This window comes from Mus musculus, chromosome 6, assembly GCF_000001635.26.
Source record: "Mus musculus strain C57BL/6J chromosome 6, GRCm38.p6 C57BL/6J".
In the NCBI taxonomy this organism is placed as follows: domain Eukaryota; kingdom Metazoa; phylum Chordata; class Mammalia; order Rodentia; family Muridae; genus Mus; species Mus musculus.
This window is the reverse complement of record NC_000072.6, coordinates 14,800,191-14,822,388: the sequence shown is the minus strand read 5'-3', so window position 1 is coordinate 14,822,388 and position 22,198 is coordinate 14,800,191. Positions and strand designations below refer to the sequence as shown.

Sequence of the window (22,198 nt, the reverse complement as noted above, 5' to 3'; positions counted from 1 at the left end):
TCTCTAATCTAAAGAATGAGATGGCCATAAATATACAAGAAGTCTACAGAATACCAAATAGATTGGACCAAAAAAGAAAATACTCTTGTCACATAATAGTCAAAACACTAAATGCACAGAACAAAGGAAAAAATATTAAAAGTTGTAAGGGAGTAAAACAAGTAATATATAAAGGCATACCTCTTATTATTATTAGTCCTCTATTGAGGACTTCTCAACAGAGACACCAAAAGACAGAAGTAAAGCTTTGGACTCAGAGTAAAAGCTGGAAAAAGTTTTCCAAGCAAACAGTCCCAAGAACAAGATGGAGTTGTCATTCTAATATCTAATAAAATTGACTTTCAACCAAAAGTTATCAAATGAGATAGGGAGGGACACTTCATATTCATCAAAGGAAAAAAATCCAACAAGAGGAAGTCTCACTTCTGACTATCTATGCCCCAAATGCAAGGTCACCCACATTCATAAAATAGACTGTATTAAAGCTCAAAACTCACATTGAACCTTACACAGTAATAGTTGGAGACTTCAATGCCCCACTGTCACTAATGGACATTGAAACAGAAACTAAACAGAGACATGACGAAACTAACAGAAGTTATGAACCAAACGCATTTAACAGATATCTACCAACATTTCACCTGAAAACAAGAGAATACACCTTTTTCTGAGCACCTTATGCAACCATCTCCAAAATTCACCATATAATCAGAGGTAAAACAAGCCACAACAGATACAAGAAGATTGGAACAGGGGGTTGGAGAGATGGTTCAGCAGTTAAAAGCACTGACTGCTCTTTCAGAGGTTCAGAGTTCAATTTCCAGCAACCACATCGTGGCTCTCAACCATCGGTAATGGAATCTTATACCCTCTTCTGCTGTGTCTGGAAACATCTGCAGTGTACTCATATACATGTAATAAATGTATATTTAAATAAGAAGATTGGAATAATCCCATGCATTAAATCAAATCACCATAGATTAAGACTGGTCTTCAATGACAATAAAAATAAAAATAATCAAATTTTCCTGATGGCAGTCATAGATGAGAGTAAGTAAATGAAGAATTGTGACACTCAAATCTATATTCAGAAAACACACATTTCAGCAAGTTGGTTATTTTTAGTGTGTCTGCACAGTAGTGAATGAGTGTGGCATCAACATTCATCTTTGATTTTTCTCAATAGGATTACTATGACTGGTCCATAACCCTGAAATGCTCCCCTCAATATTACCAAAGGACATAATTTCTTTCATAGAAACTGGTCCCTATATTAGATCAATATGCCTTTATTTTAAAAATTAAAGCTGTTATAAAGAGAATTTTCCATCCAAAAGCAATAAAGGAAAGGTCAAATTTATATTCTTCCTTATTTGAATATATTTTAAATCCTCATGTAGATATAAAGAGAACATGAAAATGACAAAATGGATCACACCAGAGAGGACAATTTGAACACAAAATGCTTATTTAGTAAAGACATTGTTTAATATTCAGAACCTTCTTTAGAGTCGATTGATTTCTAAATTTCAAACTCAGAAGACAATACCCATCCTCTTACATTACACGAAGTTTATTGGCTCCGCAAATGGAATTGGAAATGATTGCAAAAGGTTCATAAACTTTAATAGATGACAAGCTGGGTTAGCTACTTAGTGTTAGAAGCAAGTAGGAGAATCAGTTTTCAGGATCATAGTCAAGTGTTCTGCTATAAAAAAAAACCAGTGCTCTTTTTACTTCAAAGCCATCCTCACATAAACTGACCCTGCTTGTTTAATGCAGTGTTCTGATTCCCCTTCGACTGTGTTTCCTAGTGTTATAATCTGCTGTCACAAATTGCACTTAACTTTAAATTCTCATGATGTAGGGCACATTCTTATTTATTATATACTTTATAAATTCTGATTGTTAGTATCAATATAGTGCATTTAATTTTCTTAATCTAAATAACATCCTATTTCTTTTTGCTGATTCTAAGTTTTTGTCACATTGACTTGGAAGCTCCTGAAGGGACTTTATTGTGAAAGCTTTGAAAGTGCAGAACCTCTCAGCTCTGTCTTTTTCTGTCTTTGCAAAGTATGTATAGGAATAGGAGCAAATCAGAGCATAATGTTATCAACAATTTTAGATATACTCTATTTTATACAATCACCAGCTCATTTGATGTTCCTTTTAAATTTCGCTAGTTTCTATTGGTAACCATGTGGCCTGGATTAACCATGTGGTCTTATCTCAAAACATTGCACCAAAATTTTCAGTTGCTCCATATGTTTTGCTGCACTGCTTTTGTGTATATTCTAAGAAAACATTCCTTTTAGCTGGCATATATTGAGTGTCACTGTTCATTGCCATTTGGGGCTTTGTATAAAACAGTCTGTGATTAACAACTGTGATGACTGTCTCTCTACTTAGGCTCTTATGATCTACTGGCTCAATGATCAGCATGCTAATTTGTGCAGCTGGTAACGCTGCTATAGCTGTTTTTCCTTGCATGTATTAGGATATCTTAAGTGGCTTAATCTCTGTGATTAGACTGTAAATTTTAAACAGAAGAGTAGCATTTTCACGTTAACTTCTATCCTTACTTTCAACTACTCTTCCTCTTGTTACTTGTTTTAAGTCCTGAAAGATGTTTTAATATTTTGATACATAAAATATACTTAGACATTTCTCACTGCATTTCACTGTATCTTGTTACTTGGATACAACATTAATGTCAGTTCCAGATGTAAGATAGCAGAAAGCTTAGGCTAGAGGGTAAGCATAAAGATGAATTAAAATTGACTGTATAATATGAATAAATGAATTAATGAATGAATATGAAAGAAATACTATTCTATTCTTGATATGTAAAAGTAGCATTTATTTGCCAGACATAATTGTTGTCTCAGAGGCTTACTACTAAATAAACTCACCCTTTCTAGCTCTTTCTGAACTCTGGTTCTACTCAGCTGTTCTGGCTCCATCTCCTCTCCAAACTGACTGATTAGCTTCTTTTGGCTTCTGACTGAATTGTTCTGGTTAATCTCAAATTACTGAGGCAATTGTTCCAGTGCTTTGGATCCTTCTTATTCTGTGGCTTCAAGTGCCTCCAATGACTGGCAAGTAAATAGTAGATTGTGTCCATCACTAACGTCTTATATTGCCAATACCTGTAGCTTTACTCTGGGCATCAGAGAATGTACCAGAAGTAGAGAGCTTCTTATAATTTTTTTTTCATATTAAAAGAGCAGAGAATAAGAAAGGAAGACTTCTGATCTCTCTCTATTCACTTAAATTGAGATTTGCTGAAATCTTTTTTTTCCTGAATTCTTATTAGACTATTAGAAATTCAAGGAGCTTATTTAATAACTTTTAATTTCTCATTTTTAGGTGCCATCAGAAAAGAGAGAAGAAATTAAAAGTAAAAACAAAAACAGAAAAGAAGCACCCTACTAACTATTGTGTTCAGTTAGAAACACTATGAAAGAGTTTCAATTCATCATTAATTGTTGTAAATACAAATTTGTGACTGTATATTAGTACACAAAATTGTCAATACTACAAGGACTATAACAGAATTAAATGATTGGAAGACTTCCTTGAAGTTCAGAAAATGAGGCAGAGATACCAATTTTAAAGTATGGAGTGTTCTGAGGACAATGATGGACTGTACTGGGCAACACTACAAGTATGAAACTTAAGGACAGTATACAGTCTGGAAGAAGCCAAACAGAAGAGCACATTCTATCCCTTTTTAATGATCAATGTTCATCATACAAATATCTGCAGACAGAAAGATTAGGAATTGACGGAGGCTTAGGAGGGTTGAGAAGGTGAGATAACTGCTTATGGGCACAGATCTTTCCCTTGATACAATGAGTTGTTTTGAAGCTGAAGACAGGTTTTATAACAAAGTGGGTGTCCTAGATTCAAGGAAGTTAGCTGGACCATGTGAAGTGGTTACTGTTAAGCTAATATTAATTTTAACCTCAGCTTGATCTATTGAAGGGGGCCTAAAAAACCTCCTCGTCCTCCCTCTCCTCCTCCTCACCTTATTTTCCCAAGAACACAAATTTTCTGCTTGGCTAAATTAAATCAAAATTCTTTATATCATGTGACTATAATTACATTAAGTATTCACCCAGGAGGCTTCTTTAGTTGGCAATAAGATGCAGGACTTTATAGAGAAATAAAATAACTTCCAACAACAATGTGTTTAGTGACAGATACTGGACAAGGGCTATGCAAAAACACCTCTAAACATCTCCATAAGAAGCAGAAAGCAACCAGGCAAGCAAGTAACAAATTGTGAGTAAAACTATCAAGGTCTACTAAGACACAGATGGATGCAAGAAACTTTAGAGCTAATTATTACCAGTTTTTAGACAGCAAACCTCTAAAAATATTAAAACATAGTATGATATGACATGTTATGATAGGCTATGATAAATAAAAACCAACATACCAAAAAAATGAGCAAAGCAAAAGCAGCACAAGAAAAGGTAGAAGATAGACTCTGAGCTTTTAAAGGAAAATACATGCTGCTTTTTATGTACAAAAAAATGCACTAGAAATTCAGACAGTTAAATGAAATTCAACATCATTTTAGTAGGTATTGAAACCTGTACTGACCTGGCATATAGCATCTCATACTAAAACATATATTTTAAAAATAATATGGGGAAATGATTATAACATTTATTTCTCTGCTTTTCAATAATGGCAGGTTTTCAGAGCCCATTTGTGAATGTGTGGTATTGTTTTGGTTAAAAGATGAACATTTGGTGGATTTTTATTAAGATGCTTGGTTCACCTGCAGGGCTCTATTGACAAGCTGATATGATTTTTTTTTTTTTATTTTTGGAACATGTAGAGTGTAAAGAATTTAGCTGCCGTCTATATCTGCTTTTCTTCCTATTCTCAATAGACAGTGTGCAATGGCACTTTTTGTCCCTGAAAAGGGAGAAAGTTGTACCAGACAAAGCACTTATAAGCTGTACAAGCTTGCCTATAATACATCTATGTATTTAATGTATCCAGGGAACAGCCTGATTAGGAGGCATTCACTACAGTGCATATTTAGTTGAAATGCAGATGACCTGCATTGGACTCTTGATACTACTGTAAAATGTCAGGCAGGTTTTGAGTCAAAGAAGTGAGGACATTAATACAACTTTCTAGTTCACAGAGTAATTATTTTTTTCCATACAAATACAAAGGTTGGAAGTAAAGAGATTTTGATATAGATGTAACAAAGTAGCAGTTTCATTAGTTGTGAATTCTAATGACCTGGAGTTGGGTACTGAGTGCTACCAACTGTGTTTACAACCCAGACAGGTCATCTGTATTCCATATAACTTAGTTTCCTACCATACAGGGACTGTTGTATAGTGACATCATTTAATCATACATCATTATTATTATTATTATTATTATTTCAATGGACTGTCCTGCGAAGAGAGCTAAGTTTTTCTCAAAATGTTGTTTGTGGACTTCATGCTATTGAATGAATAACAGAAGAATGTTATCACAGTGAGATATCCTACTCTTCAGATTGTTGTTTTGTTGCTAACACAAATAATACATTTCTTACCATGATGAGTAACTGTAAATTCACCACTTATGTCTTCTAATCAGGTCTGGTCTTCACTAACAGCAGTCACATCTCACGATTTCTTCATCAATGCCTCATGCACAGGTGGGTCATTTCACACTGCTTACCTGTTCTTTATTTTCCGTGACACCATCTCCAGTATTAAACCAAGTCAAAGACAAATCTAGCGTGAAACATGTGTGAAGGGTCAAGAGGACATATGAACCCAGGACTATTAGTGTGACATAAGCTCAGGGAAGCATTGTGGACATTCACATGTGACACAATATGGTGAACAATGGTGTGGGAAGGACAAGTACTTGGTAAACAGGAGGGAAATGACTAGTGACTGGGCTGGGTGAGAACTGGGAGAACAAACTTTCAATATTCAAGCTCAATTGTTTGTACTTAGATTCTATTTTAGATTGTGTCAAATAACACTTTACCCACCTAGCTATTGGGAACTGACATTTAATTAGTGAATGACAAGCAAGGAATAGCAAGGCGACATGAGGAACTTTGGAACAAAGCAGAATTGTTTTTTTTTTTTTTCTTTGTGGCTTCTGTTTGCACAATTTTGTGTTGCCTTTTACTAAACCATTACAGCATTCCTGAGAGGAAGATGGGTGACAAGAACTAGTTATACTTTTCCCTTGTGGCCTAACAAGGAACAATTGACAATTGGTTTATAATAAAGTAAAAATTTCTTGGGTAAACTCTACAACTCTGCTAAAAATTATCTTCTGTATGAATGCTATTAAATTTGCTCATCTTTATTATTACAATTAGTCAGCTATAAGCTGACCCTAGGATGACAGAGAAGGCAAAATAATCTTTCCATACTGTATGGTTAGTTCTCTCTTCTCTTGACCTTAGTTTTCTTCCAAAGTATTGCCTTGTTTCCTGATTTTTTTCTACATTTATTATTTTTTCTATTATTTCTATTTATTCTTTGGGATGATTCATTGAAGGATCCTACAATGGAAACTAGTGTGTGGATTACAGTTATATTACCATTGAACTACCCACATTGACACACACACACACACACACACACACACACACACACACACACACACACACACATATATATATATATTCGTTGGGAATAATTTCTAGCCATGTTAAAAAAAAAACTATAAGACACTATAATACAGAGAGAAAAATTTCAATACAGCAGGAAAATGAATCAAGAATAATGTAAGGAAAATTACTGGATGGTATTTCCTTGTTGTGGTTTGGGGTCATAAGTTTCTCCCATGAAGGAGTTACCCTTTTAAGGAGCAAGGTGCAGTAGTCACTGAATCATTGAATCAACCAGAATTAAGCCCAGATAATGCACTAAGCACTGTCCTTGGACATAGATATCAGGTGGTATTAAAACAAATGAACCTGTCTCTCCTCATGGAGAGTAAATTCCAATGGGAAAGATAGACAGTAGCTATGATAAGTAAGATGCTCACTAGGTAGACTGCTGATGTAGTCCTAGGAGAACAACAAAGCACAGCATGGCATATAAAGTATTCTTGTGATTCCCAGGCAGGAAGATTATCTTTTGGTATATGTTACATGAAGCAAGGAAAAGAGTCTTCTGGGAGAAGATAATTCAGGCGCCGGAAGCAGTCAATGGCACCGATAAGCTCATAAGGATAAAAGAAAAGACATTTCAGAATAAATAAAGACCTGAAATGGCTTCTTCAACAATTTTGTTGTCAGGTGACATGCTCATCTCCGGTACTCCATCATTCTGCTTTTGATTCCATATCTCCAGAAATAGATTCCTTTGTCACCTTTGGTGACTCTCTAGCTCTCAGCCAATAACCTTGATTTCCAGGTCTCATACTTTGTGGTAAATTCTATCAGGGTATAATGGGTGCCCTTATCCTTATCTTAGATTGAGTCTTTATTAGTCCTCTAGATGACAGCAATAGCTTTTCTCAATCAACTGTTACTCTCACCTCAATCCAGTGGCTCCACACATCCCTGTATAGCATTATTGAGGTCTATAGATCTGTACAGCCATTCTCACTGTGTTATGTGGAAAGGCATGCACAGGAAACTGGCATTGTTCTTGCTGCCACATGGTGTTGCTCAATATGTAGCTCTTACATGGGTTCTCTTTCTTGTTGCTGTGGCAAAATGCTTGCCAAGAAGCTACTTAGTTTTGGTTTGTGTATTGATGGGATGCAGTCTGTAGGAGGTGGGAAGGGAAGCAAGGCCAATCTGGAGAAGCTCTCAGCAGTGATGTCATGAGCAGGGTCCTCCTTGAGTTTTAGGAACCAGGAAGCAGAGACATATAGATAGTGGCCCAGGTTATTAGGTTCAGTGTTTATTTTCCCATTCTTTTATGCAGTGTCCACCTCCTGATTGTTCAACAACCTCTGAAATAGTTATCCAAACTGGAAACAAAGTGTTAACACTTGTTCACAAGTGGGAATAGTTTATATCCACACCAAAGCATCCTTTTTGAGCTGAAACAGTTCTAGCGCAGCTATGTGGCCGTTATCCAGATGACTGCACAGCTTAACAAAGTAAGAATAATATCATTGCTCCAGAGGACTAGTAGGCTTTATTATTGTTGCTTCGGTATTCCTACTATGCTAGTCTCAATAGTGTTAGGTGAATTCCGTCTCCACAGAGATGTATATTTGAATATGAAGCCATTAAACAGTAAAAACCTTTACTTTTATACCTTTCAATGTTTTCCACTATACTTGTGTTACTTGCAGGATTTTCTAACAGAGGTTTCCCTAAAAACTGTTTTTCAGTCTAACTGGATGTCTACATGTTGGAGAATGCAATTAAATCCATATTCATCACCCTGTACAAAAACTGTGGCCCGTGCCACACATGGAATATGTTCTTCTAGCTGAACTCCCTTGTCTGGCCTCAGTGGGAGGGGATGCACCTAAACTTTCAGAGACTTGATGTGCCATTAGGGGTTACCCAGGGATGCCTCCCAACCTCTGAAAGGAGAAGAGGAGTGTCTCAGTTAGGATTTCTATTCCTGCACAAACATCATGACCATGAAGCAGTCAAATGCTCTACCACTGAGCTACACCCCCTTGATCACTAATTGAGAAAATGCCTTACAGTTGGATCTCATGGAAGCATTTCCTCAAATGAAGCTCCTTTTTCTGTGATAACTCCAGCTGTGTCAAGTTGACCCAAAACCAGCCAGTACAATTGACCCCTTGTCAACTTGACACACAAACACATCACTAGTAAGCCTCAACCCTTAATTTCTTATTCATCCCCCAAGATCTAAACAACTTTAAAAGTCCCACAGTCTTTACATATTAAAAGTCAATCCCTTTAAAATGTCCAATATCTTTTAAAATCCAAAGTCTTTTTATAATTAAAAGTCTCTTAAATGTGGGCTTCACTAAAATAGTTTCTTCCTTCAAGAGGGAAAATATCAGGGCACAGTCATAATCAAAAGCAAAAATCAATCTCTAACCATCCAATGTCTGGGATCCAACTCACAATCTTCTGGGCTCCTCCAAGGGCTTGGGTCACTTCTCCAGCCATGCCCTTTGTAGCACAAGCGTCATCCTCTAGGCTCCGGATGCCTGTATTCCACTGTTGTTGCTCTTGGTGGTCATCTCATGGTACTGACATCTCCAAAACATTGCATGACTCCTTCAGTCCTGGGCCATTAACTGCAACTGAGGCTGCACCTTCACCAATGGCCTTCCATGGCCTCTCACAGTGCAGAGCCTCAGCTGCTCTGTGTGACCCCTTCATGCCTTCAAAACCAGTACCACCTGGGTGATCCTTACATATTACCAAGTCCCGCTGCAGCAGGAGTACAATCTTGGCTATCTCTGGAACACAGCCTCTTTGTGCTTTCAGAAAACACTTCCCAGAAGATGTCACCTCAATGATGCTGATCTCTTCTTAATCACCGCTATTTTCTTAGCTCCAGCTAACCAGCATCAATAGTCACAGTAATGCAAAAGTTTTCACTTTAGTAGTTATGGTATCTTGTTAATCACAGCTGATTGTTCAGCCCCAGCTAACCAGAACCACAGAATCTTCCCAATCAAAATAGCAATGACCCTGAAAAGAGTCTTTAATTTTCCCTCTGAAATTTCACAAGCCAGACTTCCATCTTCTGCACTGTTCTCAACATTATCTTCCAAGATACTACACAACATCTGACAGAACTCTTAACAACAAATGGATCTTCAAGCCCAAAGTTCCAAAGTCCTTCCACAGTCCTCCCCAAAACATGGTCAGGTTGTCACAGGAATACCCCACGTTGCTGGTACCAATTTGTCTTAGTAAGGGTTTCTATTCCTGCACAAACATCATGATCAAGAAGCAGTCAAATGCTTTACCACTGAGCTATTTGATCACTAATTGAGAAAATGCCTTATAGTTGGATCTCATGGTGGCATTTCCTCAACTGAAGCTCCTTTTTCTGTGATAACTCCAGCTGTGTCAAGTTGACACAAAACTAGCCATTACAAGGAGGCAATGGGGGAAAATTTTGGGAGGGGGCGACTGGGAGCAGAGTGGGGGCATCATAAGCTAATGAGTGGGATGAAAAGGGAATAAAAAAGAAAGTATTTGTCTTTTAAAAGAGATTCTAGGTACATAAGAATACATGTGTGACAATGCAAAAATATTTTCTTCTTGTGCCTGGTCATTGTGGCATATTCCTGTAAGCCCAGAATTTGAGTTCCTGAGGCAGCAGAATTACCAGAATGAGGCCAGCCTGGGCTACAGAGTGAAGAGTAGGTAAGAAAGGACTAAATAACAATAAAGACAAAACCTGTGTGTGTGTGTGTGTGTGTGTGTGTGGTGTTTGTTTGCTTTTGTCTTGTCAAAACTGTCAGTTGACATAAGACTTTTATTTGATATTCACTCTGTTATACATATTTTATATCTGATAGAATCCTAAGCCTCACAAGAGTTGAAAAAAATAAATAGCTAGATAAATAAATAAATAAATAAATAAATGAAAAGCATGATGGAGTGTTGGTATATAGAGCACCAGTAGCTCTTGCAGAGGACCCAAGTTTGTTTCCTAGCATCTACCTGGCCGCTCACAGTTGTCTGTAAGATCAATGCTAGGGGATTTGTCACCTTATTCTGGATTTTTGCAGCAATAAGAATTCATGTGGTAGACATTTACTTTCATGTAATAGTAAAATAAAATATTAAAAATATACAAGTTATCTTGGTCCTTGGGAGTTTATATTTCACATACAAAAGCCAATGTTATGCTTACTTAACAAGAGAGAAACTACTTTAGACCTTTTTGGATTCCTTTCACTCCAGGTTCTCAATAACTTGCTGAGAACACTACTGCTTAAGGCAGTAAGCAAAGATCACAGGTGTTTGCAAATTACTTTGATCTGCAGTGACTGTCACAATGTCATTTCTGCAGAAATGAGAGAGACAACTGAGGATACAATCCTAGAAGAAACCAGCCCTAGTTAAAATTCTGTTTCTACTATTTAAAGAAGTGAAAATTAATAAAAATATCACCTTGATAATAAAATTTCTTTGGGTCCTTATCATGCACTCAAATTTTTGTTCTAAGAATTCCTGGAATTACTTAAACTTGTAAACTGTCCTGTGGTGTAAATGGCATGATTGCTTTGATTCTTCAGGTGAAGCACACAATTGGTTCCTTTTCCAGGATCGTGTATTACCAGATAGAGATTGAATTAGAGTCCATTAAAATTTGATTCATAATTTATGCATCAAAGAGGGTAGTAAGTGATAAGTTCTGCAACTTTTCATATTGTTGGACGTTGTTGATAAGTTTACTTGTTTGTGGCTGTATGGATAAATTGGTATTTCTCTAATTCTGCCTCTGTTATTTTAATATTGTTTATATTCAGAGTAAATTCATGAGATCCTGGGCATACAGCCTAATATATTAATTTCTGGGCTTCAATGTTGTCATACATTTGAACTGAATTGGACACAAGTTCATAAGAAGTTGTGATGCTTTTTGCAATGCTGGGCAGTATCTATAAATCTTAATATATATATATATATATATATACACATATATACATATATATACATATATATGTATATATATTCCTTATAAATTTTGAACCAAACAACAACAACAAATAAAAACAAGCAATACAACAACAACAACAACAACAGCAAACCCAACCAAAACAAACAAACAAAGAACAATGAAAACAAAGCATGTGTTTCTGAAACTCAGGTTATAGTTATCATAATAGTAGAAAAACTTCATATTTTCAGATGTGGTAACTATAATATTTTGTAGATCAATGAATAAAAGACACTGTATATATTTATTAATGATACCTTTAGCATATGCTTTCTGTGTTTTTGTGTTATCCATATGCTGTATTCAGAATTCAGCAAAATTGATATGTAAGTGTGTTTCCATGTATATGATGAGTGTGTGTGTGTGTGTGCTGATCTATGGAGGTGCATGTCTGTACTTGCCTTAGTGTCTGTGTATAGTTTCCAGAGCAACCTCAGGTGTTCATGGAAGCCTTCTATTTTCTGTGAAACCCGGATCTCTCTTCTGCTCTTCACAAATGCATATGATAGTTACCCCGGTTTGGAAACTTCTTGGGATTGTTCTTTCTGTGCTCCACAAACCTCCACAGAAGTATAGGAATCACAGGTATGCAATATTGCACCTTGCTTTTAAATGGATTTTATTCATTCAAACTCGGGCGTTATGCTTGTATATTAAAACAAACAAACAAACAAACAAACAAACCCATTGAGCCCTCTCTACATCCTGAAATTGGTTTTATTATTTTTTTTAATTAGGTATTTTCCTCATTTACATTTTCAATGCTATCCCAAAGGTCCCCCATACCCACCCCCCCAATCCCCTACCCATCCACTGCCCCTTTTTGGCCCTGGCGTTCCCCAGTACTGGGGCATATAAAGTTTGCAAGTCCAATGGGCCTCTCTTTGCAGTGATGACCACTAGGCCATCTTTTGATACATATGCAGCTAAAGACAAGAGCTCCCTGGTACTGGTTAGTTCATATTGTTGTTCCACCTATAGGGTTGCAGTTCCCTTTGGCTCCTTGGGTAATTTCTCTAGCTCCTCCATTAGGGGCCGTGTGACCCATCCAATAGCTGACTGTGATCATCCACTTCTGTGTTTGCTAGGCCCCGGCATAGTCTCACAAGAGAGAGCTATATCTGGGTCCTTTCAGCAAAATCTTGCTAGTGTATGCAATGGTGTCAGCATTTGGAAGCTGATTATGGGATGGATCCCAGCATATGGCAATCACTAGATGGTCCATCCTTTTGTCACAGCTCCAAATTTTGTCTCTATAACTCCTTCTATGGATGTTTTGTTCCCATTTCTAAGAAAGGGTGAAGTGTTCACACTTTGGTCTTCGTTCTTCTTGAATTTCATGCGTTTGGCAAGTTGTATCTTATATCTTGGGTATCCTAAGTTTCTGGGCTAATATCCACTTATCAGTGAGTACATATCATTTGAGTTCTTTTGTGATTGTGTTACCTCACTCAGGATGATGCCCTCCAGGTCTATCCATTTGCCTAGGAATTTCATGAATTCATTCTTTTTAATAGCTGAGTAGTACTCCATTGGGTAAATGTACCACATTTTTTGTATCCATTCCTCTGTTGAGGGGCATCTGGGTTCTTTCCAGCTTCTGGCTATTATAAATAAGGCTGCTATGAACATAGTGGAGAATGTGTTCTTTTTACCGGTTGGGACATCTTCTGGATATATGCCCAGGAGAGGTATTGCTGGATCCTCCGGTAGTACTATGTCCAATTTTCTGAGGAACCGCCAGACTGATTTCCAGAGTGGTTGTACAAGCTTGCAATCCCACCAACAATGGAGGAGTGTTCCCCTTTCTCCACATCCTTGCCAGCATCTGCTGTCACCTGAGTTTTTGATCTTAGCCATTCTGACTGGAGTGAAGTGGAATCTCAGTGTTGTTTTGATTTGCATTTCCCTGATGATTAAGGATGTTGAACATTTTTTCAGGTGCTTCTCTGCCATTCGGTATTCCTCAGGTGAGAATTCTTTGTTCAGCTCTGAGCCCCATTTTTTAATGGGGTTATTTGATTTTCTGCAGTCCACCTTCTGGAGTTCTTTATATATATTGGATATTAGTCCCCTATCCGATTTGGGATAGGTAAAGATCCTTTCCCAATCTGTTGGTGGCCTTTTTGTCTTATTGACTGTGTCTTTTGCTTTGCAGAAGCTTTGTAATTTTATGAGGTCCCATTTATCGATTCTTGATCTTACAGCACAAGCCATTGCTGTTCTATTCAGGAATTTTTCCCCTGTACCCATATCTTCGAGGCTTTTCCCTACTTTCTCCTCTATAAGTTTCAGTGTCTCTGGTTTTATGTGGAGTTCCTTAATCCACTTAGATTTGACCTTAGTACAAGGAGATAGAAATGGATCAATTCGCATTTCTCTACATGATAACCGCCACTTGTGCCAGCACCATTTGTTGAAAATGCTGTCTTTTTTCCACTGGATGGTTATAGCTCCCTTGTCAAAGATCAAGTGATCAAGTGATCAAGTGATAGGTGTATGGATTCATCTCTAGGTCTTCAATTCTGTTCCATTGGTCTACTTGTCTGTCACTATACCAGTACCATGCAGTTTTGACCACAATTGCTTTGTTGTACAGTTTTAGGTCCGGCATGGTGATTCCACCAGAGGTTCTTTTATCCTTGAGAAGAGTTTTTGCTATCCTCGGTTTTTTTGTTATTCCAGATGAATCTGCCGATTGCCCTTTCTAATTCGTTGAAGAATTGAGTTGGAATTTTGATGGGGATTGCATTGAATCTGTAGATTGCTTTTGGCAAGACAGCCATTTTTACAATGTTGATCCTGCCAATCCATGAGCATGGGAGATCTTTCCATCTTCTCAGATCTTCTTTAATTTCTTTTTTTTTCTTTCCATTTTTTTATTAGGTATTTAGCTCAATTACATTTCCAATACTATCCCAAAAGTCCCCCATACCCACCCACCCCCACTCCCCTACCTGCCCACTCCCCCTTTTTGGCCCTGGCGTTCCCCTGTTCTGGGGCATATAAAGTTTGCGTGTCCAATGGGCCTCTCTTTCCAGTGATGGCCGACTAGGCCATCTTTTGATACATATGCAGCTAGAGTCAAGAGCTCCGGGGTACTGGTTAGTTCATAATGTTGATCCACCTATAGGGTTGCAGATACCTTTAGCTCCTTGGGTACTTTCTCTAGCTCCTCCATTGGGAGCCCTGTGATCCATCCATTAGCTGACTGTGAGCATCCACTTCTGTGTTTGCTAGGCCCCGGCATATTCTCACAAGAGACAGCTACATCTGGGTCCTTTCGATAAAATCTTGCTAGTGTATGCAATGGTGTCAGCGTTTGGATGCTGATTATGGGGTGGATCCCTGGATATGGCAGTCTCTACATGGTCCATCCTTTCATCTCAGCTCCAAACTTTGTCTCTGTAACTCCTTCCATGGGTGTTTTGTTCCCACTTCTAAGGAGGGGCATAGTGTCCACACTTCAGTCTTCATTTTTCTTGAGTTTCATGTGTTTAGGAAATTGTATCTTATATCTTGGGTATCCTAGGTTTTGGGCTAATATCTACTTATCAGTGAGTACATATTGTGTGAGTTCCTTTGTGAATGTGTTACCTCACTCAGGATGATGCCCTCCAGGTCCATTCATTTGGCTAGTAATTTCATAAACTCATTCTTTTTAATAGCTGAGTAGTACTCCATTGTGTAGATGTACCACATTTTCTGTATCCATTCCTCTGTTGAGGGGCATCTGGGTTCTTTCCAGCTTCTGGCTATTATAAATAAGGCTGCTATGAACATAGTGGAGCATGTGTCCTTCTTACCAGTTGGGGCATCTTCTGGATATATGCCCAGGAGAGGTATTGCTGGATCCTCCGGTAGTACTATGTCCAATTTTCTGAGGAACCGCCACACGGATTTCCAGAGTGGTTGTACAAGCCTGCAATCCCACCAACAATGGAGGAGTGTTCCCCTTTCTCCACATCCTTGCCAGCATCTGCTGTCACCTGAATTTTTGATCTTAGACATTCTGACTGGTGTGAGGTGGAATCTCAGGGTTGTTTTGATTTGCATTTCCCTGATGATTAAGAATGCTGAACATTTTTTCAGGTGCTTCTCAGCCATTTGGTATTCCTCAGGTGAGAATTCTTTGTTCAGTTCTGAGCCCCATTTTTTAATGGGGTTAATTGATTTTCTGAAGTCCACCTTCTTGAGTTCTTTATATATGTTGGATATTAGTCCCCTATCTGATTTAGGATAGGTAAAGATCCTTTCCCAATCTGTTTTTGGTCTCTTTGTCTTATTGACGGTGTCTTTTGCCTTGCAGAAACTTTGGAGTTTCATTAGGTCCCATTTGTCAATTCTTGATCTTACAGCACAAGCCATTGATGTTCTGTTCAGGAATTTTTCCCCTGTGCCCATATCTTCAAGGCTTTTCCCCACTTTCTCCTCTATAAGTTTCAGTGTCTCTGGTTTTATGTGAAGTTCTTTGATCCATTTAGATTTGACCTTAGTACAAGGAGATAAGTATGGATCAATTCACATTCTTCTACATGATAACAACCAGTTGTGCCAGCACCAATTGTTGAAAATGCTGTCTTTCTTCCACTGGATGGTTTTAGCTCCCTTGTCGAAGATCAAGTGACCATAGGTGTGTGGGTTCATTTCTGGGTCTTCAATTATATTCCATTTTTCTACTTGTCTGTCTCTATACCAGTACCATGCAGTTTTTACCACAATTGCTCTGTAGTAAAGCTTTAGGTCAGGCATGGTGATTCCACCAGAGGTTCTTTTATCCTTGAGAAGAGTTTTTGCTATCCTAGGTTTTTTGTTATTCCAGATGAATTTGCAAATTGCTCCTTCTAATTCGTTGAAGAATTGAGTTGGAATTTTGATGGGGATTGCATTGAATCTGTAGATTGCTTTTGGCAAGATAGCCATTTTTACAATGTTGATCCTGCCAATCCATGAGCATGGGAGATCTTTCCATCTTCTGAGATCTTCTTTAATTTCTTTCTTCAGAGACTTGAAGTTTTTATCATACAGATCTTTCACTTCCTTAGTTAGAGTCACGCCAAGATATTTTATATTATTTGTGACTATTGAGAATGGTGTTGTTTCCCTAATTTCTTTCTCAGCCTGTTTATTCTTTGTGTAGAGAAAGGCCATTGACTTGTTTGAGTTAATTTTATATCCAGCTACTTCACCGAAGCTGTTTATCAGTTTTAGGAGTTCTCTGGTGGAATTTTTAGGGTCACTTTTATATACACTATCATATCATCTGCAAAAAGTGATATTTTGACTTCCTCCTTTCCAATTTGTATCCCCTTGATCTCCTTTTGTTGTCGAATTGCTCTGGCTAATACTTCAAGTACTATGTTGAAAAGGTAGGGAGAAAGTGGGCAGCCTTGTCTAGTCCCTGATTTTAGTGGGATTGCTTCCAGCTTCTCTCCATTTACTTTGATGTTGGCTACTGGTTTGCTGTAGATTGCTTTTATCATGTTTAGGTATGGGCCTTGAATTCCTGATCTTTCCAGAACTTTTATCATGAATGGGTGTTGGATCTTTTCAAATGCTTTTTCTGCATCTAATGAGATGATCATGTGGTTTTTGTCTTTGAGTTTGTTTATATAGTGGATTACATTGATGGATTTTCGTATATTAAACCATCCCTGCATCCCTGGAATAAAACCTACTTGGTCAGGATGGATGATTGCTTTAATGTGTTCTTGGATTCGGTTAGCGAGAATTTTATTGAGGATTTTTGCATCGATATTCATAAGAGAAATTGGTCTGAAGTTCTCTATCTTTGTTGGATCTTTCTGTGGTTTAGGTATCAGAGTAATAGTGGCTTCATAAAATGAGTTGGGTAGAGTACCTTCTACTTCTATCTTGTGAAAAAGTTTGTGCAGAACTGGAATTAGATCTTCTTTGAAGGTCTGATAGAACTCTACACTAAACCCGTCTGGTCCTGGGCTTTTTTTGGCTGGGAGACTATTTATAACCGCTTCTATTTCTTTAGGGGATATGGGACTGTTTAGAAGGTCAACTTGATCCTGATTCAACTTTGGTACCTGGTATCTGTCCAGAAATTTGTCCATTTCGTCCAGGTTTTTCAGTTTTGTTGAGTATAGCCTTTTGTAGAAGGATCTGATGGTGTTTTGGATTTCTTCAGGATCTGTTGTTATGTCTCCCTTTTCAGTTCTGATTTTGTTAATTAGGATTTTGTCTCTGTGCCCTCTAGTGAGTCTAGCTAAGGGTTTATCTATCTTGTTGATTTTCTCAAAGAACCAACTCCTCGTTTGGTTAATTCTTTGAATAGTTCTTCTTGTTTCCACTTGGTTGATTTCACCCCTGAGTTTGATTATTTCCTGCCGTCTACTCCTCTTGGGTGAATTTGCTTCCTTTTTTTCTAGAGCTTTTAGATGTGTTGTCAAGCTGCTAGTATGTGCTCTCTCCCGTTTCTTCTTGGAGGCACTCAGAGCTATGAGTTTCCCTCTTAGAAATGCTTTCATTGTGTCCCAAAGGTTTGGGTACGTTGTGGCTTCATTTTCATTAAACTCTAAAAAGTCTTTAATTTCTTTCTTTATTCCTTCCTTGACCAAGGTATCATTGAGAAGAATGTTGTTCACTTTCCACGTGAGTGTTGGCTTTCTGTTATTTTTTTGTTATTGAAGATCAGCCTTAGTGCATGGTGATCTGATAGGATACATGGGACAATTTCAATATTTTTGAATCTGTTGAGGCCTGTTTTGTGACCTATTATGTGGTCAATTTTGGAGAAGGTACCATGAGGTGTTGAGAAGAAGGTATATCCTTTTGTTTTAGGATAAAATGTTCTGTAGATATCTGTCATATCCATTTGTTTCATCACTTCTGTTAGTTTCAGTGTGTCCCTGTTTAGTTTCTGTTTCCATGATCTGTCCGTTGGTGAAAGTGGTGTGTTGAAGTCTCCCACTATTATTGTGTGAGGTGCAATGTGTGCTTTGAGCTTTACTAAAGTTTCTTTAATGAATGTGGCTGCCCTTGTATTTGGAGCATAGATATTCAGAATTGAGAGTTCCTCTTGGACGATTTTACCTTTGATCAGAATGAAGTGCCCCTCCTTGTCTTTTTTGATGCCTTTGGGTTGGAAGTCAATCTTATCAGATATTAGGATGGCTACTCCAGCTTGTTTCTTCATACCATTTGCTTGGAAAATTGTTTTCCAGCCTTTCATTCTGAGGTAGTGTCTATCTTTTTCTCTGAGATGTGTCTCCTGTAAACAGCAAAATGTTAGGTCTTGTTTGTGTAGCCAGTTTGTTAGTCTATGTCTTTTTATTGGGGAGTTGAGACCATTGATGTTAAGAGATATTAAGGAAAAGTAATTGTTGCTTCCTGTTATTTTTGTTGTTAAAGTTGGCATTCTGTTCTTGTGGCTGTCTTCTTTTAGTTTTGTTGAGGGATTACCTTCTTGTTTTTTCTAGGGCATTGTTCCCGTTCTTGTATTGGTTTTTTTTCTGTTATTAACCTTTGAAGGGCTGGATTCGTGGAGATATAATGTGTGAATTTGGTTTTGTCGTGGAATATTTTGGTTTCTCCATGTATGGTAATTGAGAGTTTGGCTGGGTATAGTAGCCTGGGATGGAATTTGTGTTCTCTTAGTGTCTGTATAACATCTGTCCAGGCTCTTCTGGCTTTCATAGTCTCTGGTGAAAAATCTGGTGTAATTCTGATAGGCTTGCCTTTGTATGTTACTTGACCTTTTTCCCTTACTGCTTTTAGTATTCTATCTTTATTTAGTGCATTTGTTGTTTTGATTATTATGTGTCGGGAGGAATTTCTTTTCTGGTCCAGTCTATTTGGAGTTCTGTAGGCTTCTTGTATGTTCATATGCATCTCATTCTTTAGATTTGGGAAGTTTTCTTCAATAATTTTGTTGAAGATGTTTGCTGGTCCTTTGAGTTGAAAATCTTCATTCTCATCCACTCCTATTATCCGTAGGTTTGGTCTTCTTATTGTGTCCTTGATTTCCTGGATATTTTGAGTTAGGATCTTTTTGCATTTTCCATTTTCTTTGATTGTCGTGCCGATGTTCTCTATAGAATCTTCTGCACCTGAGATTCTCTCTTCCATCTCTTGTATTCTGTTGCTGATGCTCAAATCTATGGTTCCAGATTTCTTTCCTAGGGTTTCTATCTCCAGTGTTGCCTCACTTTGAGTTTTCTTTATTGTGTCTACTTCCCTTTTTAGGTCTAGTATGGTTTTGTTCATTTCCATCACCTGTTTGTATGTTTTTTCCTCTTTTTCTGTAAGGACTTCTACTTGTTTCATTGTGTTTTCCTGTTTTTCTTTAAGGACTTGTAACTCTTTAGCAGTGTTCTCCTGTATTTCTTTAAGTGAGTTATTAAAGTCCTTCTTGATGTCCTCTACCATCATCATGAGATATGCTTTTAAATCTAGGTCTAGGTTTTCGGGTGTGTTGGGGTGCCCTGGACTGGGCGAAGTGGGAGTGCTGGGTTCTGATGATGGTGAGTGGTCTTGGTTCCTGTTAGTAGGATTCCTACGTTTACCTTTTGCCATCTGGTAATCTCTGGAGTTAGTAGTTATAGTTGACTCTGTTTAGAGATTGTTCTTCTGGTGATTCTGTTACTGTCTCTCAGCAGACCTGGGAGACAGATTCTCTCCTCTGAGTTTCAGTGCTCAGAGCACTCTCTGCTGGCAAGTTCTCTTACAGGGAAGGTGTGCAGATATCTTGTTTTTGGACCTCTTCCTGGTCGAAGAAGAAGGCCCAAAACAGGGCCTCTCTCAGAAGCTGTGTTGCTTTGGCAGTTCCCAGAAGCTGTCAGCTTCTGTGGTGCAGACTCTCACCTGTGCAGACTAAATTCCTAAGTTCCAGGGAGTCCTGGAACCAAGATGGCAACAGCTGCTCCTGAGGCTGAGGCTGCCTCCCGAGCCAGGCGGACACCTGTCCTCTGGTCCGGAAGGTGGCCAGCTGTCTGTGGCCCGCCAAGGGTGCTGCCTCAGCGGCTCTGTGCTTCCGCCCGTCCCAGAAGCTGTCTGGTTCTCTGGTGCACCCTCTAACCTGTTCAGACTAATTTCCTAAGTTCTGCTGAGTCCTGGAACCAAGATGGCGACCGCTGCTGCTGAGGCTGAGGCCGCCTCCCAAGCCAGGCGGACATCTGTCCTCTGGTCCGGATGGTGGCTGGCTGTCTGAGGCCTGCCAAGGGTGCTGCCTCAGCGGCTCTGTGCTTCCGCCTGTCCCAGAAGCTGTCCGGTTCTCTGGCGCACCCTCTAACCTGTTCAGACTAATTTCCTAGGTCCCGCAGAGTCCCGGAACCAAGATGGTGACCGCTGAGGTCACTTATATATACTATCATCATCTGCAAAAAGTGATATTTTGACTTCCTCCTTTCCAATTTGTATCCCCTTGATCTCCTTTTGTTGTCTGATTGCTCTGGCTAGGACTTCAAGTACAATGTTGAATAGGTAGGGTGAGAGTAGACATCCTTGTCTAGTCCCTGATTTTAGTGGGATTGCTTCCAGCTTCTCACCATTTACTTTGATGTTGGCTATTGGTTTGCTGTAGATTGCTTTTATCATGTTTAGGTATGGGCCTTGAATTACTGATCTTTCCAAGACTTTTATCATGAATGGATGTTGGATTTTGTCGAATGCTTTCTCAGCATCTAAGGAGATGATCATGTGGTTTTTTGTCTTTGAGTTTGTTCATATACTGGATTACATTGATGGATTTCCGTATATTGAACCATTCCTGCATCCCTGGGATGAAACCTACTTGGTCAGGATGGATGATTGTTTTGGTGTGTTCTTGGATTCGGTTAGCAAGAACTTTATTGAGGATTTTTGCATCGATATTTATTTATTTATTTTTTTTTTTTTTGTTTTTTTTTTTGTTTTTTTTTTTGTTTTCTTTTTTTTTTTTTTCCCATTTTTTATTAGGTATTTAGCTCATTTACATTTCCAATGCTATACCAAAAGTCCCCCTTACCCACCCACCCCCACTCCCCTACCCACCCACTCCCCCCCTTTGGCCCTGGCGTTCCCCTGTACCGGGGCACACAAAGTCTGCGTGTCCAATGGGCCTCTCTTTCCAGTGATGGCCGACTAGGCCATCTTTTGATACATATGCAGCTAGAGTCAAGAGCTCAGGGGAACTGGTTAGTTCATAATGTTGTTCCACCTATAGGGTTGAAGATCCCTTTAGCTCCTTGGGTACTTTCTCTAGCTCCTCCATTGGGAGCCCTGTGATCCATCCATTAGCTGACTGTGAGCATCCACTTCTGTGTTTGCTAGGCCCCGGCATAGTCTCACAAGAGACAGCTACATCTGGGTCCTTTCGATAAAATCTTGCTAGTATATGCAATGGTGTCAGCGTTTGGATGCTGATTATGGGGTGGATCCCTGGATATGGCAGTCTCTACATGGTCCATCCTTTCATCTCAGCTCCAAACTTTGTTTCTGTAACTCCTTCCATGGGTGTTTTGTTCCCACTTCTAAGGAGGGGCATAGTGTCCACACTTCAGTCTTCATTTTTCTTGAGTTTCATGTGTTTAGGAAATTGTATCTTATATCGTGGGTATCCTAGGTTT

The 22,198-nt window shown here is 38.6% G+C and overlaps 1 long non-coding RNA gene across 1 annotated transcript in view; it reads left to right on the top strand.

The window, feature by feature from the left end:
* The first annotated feature begins 367 nt into the window (after positions 1-367).
* Positions 368-22,198, top strand: part of Gm36300 — a 38,174-nt gene continuing 16,343 nt past the window's right edge. Inside the window, exons 1-2 of the long non-coding RNA XR_377348.3 lie at positions 368-3,815; positions 5,620-5,680. This is a non-coding gene — a long non-coding RNA (predicted gene, 36300). The remainder of the gene's footprint in view (positions 3,816-5,619; positions 5,681-22,198) is intronic.